The following is a 6,000-nucleotide window of genomic DNA, read 5'->3' as shown; positions in this document are numbered from 1 at the left end:
TTTCACAAATGCCCTAGGTCTCTGAACCTGAAGGCCCCCAGACCTTAAGAATGCCCTTGCCCATGTCAGGTCAGATACAGTTTCACCATTGGCATATGTCAGTATTTTCCAACCATTTTTAAACTGGGGCAGAATTGTTGCCTGGTGCTGAAATTGATGGGAGTATGACCTTGGGGATAGTGTTGGGTTGAACTGAGGAGGATCCCAAGCAGGGAATGAAGATGGAGCCAAGAAAACAAGGAGTGGTGTTGCCCCGCAGGAGCGGTGCACAAGCTTAGGACTCAGGTGAGGAGCCTCTGAAATGCTCCTTGAGATCATGCCAGATGGGCATTGATGGCATGAAAGGAACCAAATGTCACCTACCCCAAGGCAATATGGCAGCAGGGATGTCTAGTGTCTGTATGTCTACACGCCTCCTTCCACAACCATCTAAGGCAGCTGAAAAATTCAGCCAAGTGACGTTAACGGAAGGAGATGAATGGGGCAAGGCGGGACAGACAGAGATGGAGACAGAAAATGAGACAGGAATGAGGCTGGTACAATGATGATGACCACAGCGTCCTTGGCATTTGCTGTCTCGCAGCCAGCCATCTGTCGGCTCAAACACGTTAGGTGTTTGTTTGCCTAGGCGGGCTGCAATTTATTGAGCACCTACTCTGTATTGATTCCTGTGCTAAACACGTTCTATATTTTTTTCCAAGGAGAAGACTAAACGCATTGTACATTTCCTCCCACGAGGAAGGCTTTTCATCTCCATTACAGAGATGAGGAAGCCAAGAGACTCAAAGGATAAGCAATCGGGTAGTGGGGACAGAGCTAGGGTTTGAACTTGGGACTTTCTGAATCTTGAGACTTTCTGTTCTCTTGATCCTGTGCTGCTCTGCTGAGCCATATGGACCAACAGATGCCCCCCTTCCCTCCCTGCATGAAACATACATGTCAGTATAAAAATACTCATCAATTATAAATACAATTATAAGTACTCATATATCAACCACCTAAGCAAAGAAATAGAACACAGCCAGTGTCTCAAGGGCCCCTGTGTGTCTCTCCCAGAGGTATCCACCATCTAAACTCTTTAGATACTTATTTTTAATTGTTTTGCCACATACGTTTACATCCCTAAACTATTTCGTTTTGTTCTCCTGATTTAGAACTTTATATAAATAGAATCATTCTCATAAATTCCTTTTTTCCCTGGCTTCTTCGTGCTCAACAAAATGGGAGATTCAGACATACTCTTGTCCATAGCGGTAGTTCATTCGTTTTCATTGCTTTGTTGTACTCCATTGTACGAATGTGCAGTAGACCGTTGATGGACATTTGGGTCATTTCCAGTTTTTGGCCATCATGACAATGATGCATTGTTACATGTGTCTATGAGTGCATACAGTTAAGAGTTTTTCTAGAACATAAACTTGGAGTGGAATTGCTGGGTCGTAGACTGTGTGCATTTCAACTGTACTAGAAAGTGGTTGTGCAAGAGCTCCTGTTCCTCCAAGTCCTCACCAGCATTTTTTTTTTTACTCTCTCCTATCTTTTCTTCACCATGATCATCTGCCATCTTTATCCTGCACCAATCTGTTCATAAATTTTCAAAGGCAAGTGGAGGAGCCCAGCATATACACTGGCTGTACCTGCACTGGACCCTGTATCTACTGACTCAGAATCGCCAAGGGAGCAGCCCAGGAATCTGTGTTTTTCATAACCTCCCCTAGTGGTCCAGATAATCGAGTGGCCCTAATCTAGTGACCCTGTTATCTAGAGCCTTGACATATTTTTTTACGTCCTGGGGTCCTTTTCCAAACTAAATCTTATGCAGAATGCTGTATATAAAATAGATAAAATCGGAATTGCCCTGCTTGGAGCAGGAAGTGGGAATGGAGGGTCCCATGAAAGAGACTGGCTGGCTCTTCACCGCACTCATTCCTCTTCCTCCTGTAACAGAGCCAGACTGCATTTCCCAGCCCCCTTTGCAGGTAGGTGTAGCCATGTGACAGAACTGACTACATTTCCCAGCCTCCTTTGTGAGTAGGTGAGCTCTAGCCAATGAATGGGAGTGGAAGTGATGGGGCATATCCAGGCCTGGCCTGTAAAATGCTGCCCCATCTGTAGGCTAAATGCAGAGGATTCTGAGGCTGAGAGATGGGCAGAGTCAAAAGCTGGAAGGAACTGGGGTCCCCAAAGGATCGTGTGGAAGGCTGCCTGCCAATCAAAACTATCCATCTGGGATTTCACATAGTAAAAAATAAATGTCTGTTGTGTTAAGTCATAGTTTTTTGCGGGGGGGTGGGGTGGGTGTCAGTTTGTTTCAGCAGCTGGCATTGCCTTAGCCCGTCCCTGCTGTTTGCCCCCAGGGCACCTCCACGGACTCTTGGTCCTCTGTGAAGCCATGTGGAAAACCACAGGTATAGATGAAAGGAAACACCACATGCAGTCACAGGGCCTGGGCTTTGAATCTCCATCCCTCCATAAGAGGAGGGAGTGAGGACCCCGCCTCCCTCCACTTTTGTATGGATTTAATGAGATAATATATCTGGAAAGCACTCTGGGTACAGTGAAAGGCATTTCAGATGTGAGTTATATTTAGTTATTGATACTGTGTTTCTGCATGTGTTTCTTTCACTACATGCGCAGCCAAGCCTCTCTCCAGTGGCTACTCCACAGAAACTGGAGAAGCATTAATGCAGTAAATCTCGAAACTCAGCCCCTTGCTCCCTACTCCAGGCAAGGCTGGGCCGTGGTCCCCAGAGCAGCTGACCCTGAGCATAATGCAATACTGCGTTCTGTAAGGCTATTTTAAGGCAAGCAAGGAATAAGGCTCCCACTATCCCCATAAGAAATATACATCATTCCCTATTCTCTAATTTCCTTCTGATTAAAAAAAAATCAGCCTATCTGAAAACTATCTGCTATCTCTCCTTATGCTGAGAGATGAGAATTATAAAAAAAAAAAAACACAAAAGTCAAATATGCTTCCTGGCCTTTCAGAGTCACAGGGACCATTTAGGACTCTTTGCTGTGAGACTTGTGTGGATGCTTTTGGTGAATGATGAGGGTTTGGGAATCCGATCATCTTAGTTCTCTGGGCTGGAGAAAGGTGGGTTTAAATTCCTCTGAAATGTGTGATGGAAGTTGTAGCCTCCAAATTAGCCAAGCCCTGTCTGATGGCCGAAGGAAAGAGAAGAGGGGAAGTCTCTGCTTTTCTTCTGGCCCCCAAACCTTGACCCAGACTCTTTATCTTCTCTCACTTCCCTCCTTTCACTCAATCCGTCTCCAAGGTGGTCACGTGCCCATTCATAGATCAGCACCTAGTAGGGCGGACAGTTCCCATTCTTGCAGGCAAACCTGCAGCCCCTTCTGTGTGCCGGGCACCGAGCACATCCCTGAGCACAGATTCCTGTGGACGAAGCCGTTTGCCACTCTCAACCACAGCAGGCTTTCTAACTGGGGTCCAGTCTACCGTCCCCTCTTCTGCTCTGTCAGACCAAAGCAGAGAAAGCCACTCACTCATAACAAAATACATATTACTTTCCTAGAGCTCCCATAACAAACTGCCACAAGTTGGGTGGCTTAAAGCAATAGAAATGTATTCTCTCATAGTTCTGGAGGCCGGAGATCTGAAATCAAGGTGTCAGTAAGATGCGTTCCTTCTGGAGGCTCTGAGGGAGAATCTGTTCCACATCTCTCTCGTAGCTTCTGGTGGCTGCCAGCAATCCTTGGCGCTCCCTGTCTTGTCACCAAATCACTCCAGACTGCCTCCATAGTCACATCACCTTCCTCTCCTTTTGTCTCTGTGTCCTCTCTTTTATAAGACGCCAGTCATTGGATTTAGGGCCCACCGTAAACCCAGGATGATTTAATCTTGAGATCCTTAACTAATTACGTCTGCAAAGATTCTATTTCCAAATAAGGTCACATTCTGAGATGCCAGATAGACATGAATTTTGGGGGGACACTATTAAACCCACTACGCACTCTGGACCCGCACAATTCACATCTATCCCATAATGCAGAATACTTACACCCTATCCCAACATCTGGAAATGGAGGGATGGACACTGGAAAATGGGGGTGATTATAAAGCCTCTCACCAAGTGCCATTTGGACAGTAAAATAAGTCCTTAACAGGCTTAGCACAGAGCGTGACTAATAAAGAAATGCACTGGTGAAAGGTAGCGGTAGAAGTATTTGTACATATACTGTGATGGTGTACAACTGGATAGATTTTCCCAAGGCACTGTTTTTTTGTTTGTTTGTTTAATCACTGTCTTCCTTAAAAACAAACGAGGTTTCCCATTGCCTGCAGAACAAAGTCTGAGCTTGTTCGTTTAGTTAGTAAGGGCTTTGCAATTGGTCCTCCATCAGAATTACCTCTCTCTCTCTCTCACCTCTTACCCCCAAGCCCAGCTGATAACCTGAATTCTCCCAGTTTTTTCTTTGTGTCCTGTCTACTCGCTTCTACCAAAATCCTCCCGCGTCTGCTAGGCAGTGCCTCCTGAAAGCCTTCTGTTCCCAGTGAAGTCTGCCTCTGCTGGGCTCACATGGCCCGTACAGGTGCTCACTTGGGTCACTGACCCTGACCTGTGGTTCTTTTTCCACATGTTCATTTCTCTGCTCCACCGCAGACCATGGCTTCATGAAGGCAGAGACTGTTTCTGCATGAGGACTCTGTGCCACAGAGGAAAGCCCTTGGGCTCTGGTCTCACAGTTCTGCCCTTTAGGCAAGAAACATTAACATCTCTGCACCTCAGTTTCCGAATCTATAAAATAGGGGTCATTCTGTCTCCCTGTTAGGGTTCTTGGGGAGTTAAGCAAAGTAACGCAGGTAAAGTACCTGGTACCTATGTAAGCAGTCAGTAAGTTCCCATCCACAGATGCGTGTTACCCCCTGCATCTGGTACATAATGGGTTTGTACCAGATGGGGGTTTTGTAAATGTTTGTGGGTGATGGTGAGCATTGAGAGGAAAGGACACATTCTGGCACAAATTAGGGCATAAATTTTTAACCAAAACAACAACAGCAACATGCATCATTATTTAATCCTCCCATCTTACCAAGAAACGTATGGCACATACAGTGCCCAGTAGAGGTCCTGCTATGTTATAGAAGTCAATAAACGCAGCCCTGGGAAAAATCATCCTGGCCAAGATTCAATGGGGATGTGCCCCTAACTTTATGCCCCCCTCCCTCCTTCAAAGTTATCTGGCGGCCCCACAACCACCAAAGTTCCCTCCCTGTCCCCACCCCCAGTGTGCCCTAGCAAAGTGCGCTTGTCACGGAGGTCTTCCAGGGGCCAGAGATCTGACCCAGGGCGCTGGAGGAAATGTACGGGAAAGGGGGGTGCAGGAAGAGCCGCTGAGAAATGGATGGGCGCTATTCCCATGGTGACTTGAAAATGTTTATGAGGCAGATGCTATGGGGTGGGGGGGCAGGGAAGTTGAGACACGTGATCAAGGAGGCCGCACCAACCAACACAAACGGAATAACAATTCCTTCTCTTCCTCTGGGGTTCTATAATTGCACAAAGTACTTTCCGGTGGAGGGCAAGGGAAGTACAACACTCTGGCCAAGCCTGGAGCTTGCCAGCCTTTGGGTTCCGAATTTGGAATGTGGGCGGGGCAACTTTTTAAAACAATCCCAGCTGCCTGCAAGGTTGGCACCAGAGTCCTTCCTAGGAAACGTATTTTCACAGCAGCCTGCAGGAGTCAGAAACAGGCTGCCTCGGAGCCCACGAAGGTCAAATATAGGAAGTTCAGGCCACGGCAGGCCAGCCAGCGGGAAGGCAGCGGCAGGGACGGCTGGGGCCAAGTGGTGCCTTTTGCATCCTTCAGATGGCCACCTGTGAGTCAACTCGCTGATAATGGCCCAGCTATGACTCTCAACATTTATATTTACAGCTGGCAGTGTTTGCACACCTTGTACAAATGCCCCAAACAGCAGACCTTGTACTCTGCATGCGAAGGAAAATTATCACCTTGGATTTGAATAGCTCCTCT

The sequence above is a fragment of the Phocoena phocoena genome, chromosome 13, assembly GCF_963924675.1.
Source record: "Phocoena phocoena chromosome 13, mPhoPho1.1, whole genome shotgun sequence".
In the NCBI taxonomy this organism is placed as follows: domain Eukaryota; kingdom Metazoa; phylum Chordata; class Mammalia; order Artiodactyla; family Phocoenidae; genus Phocoena; species Phocoena phocoena.
This window is presented reverse-complemented; position numbering follows the sequence as displayed.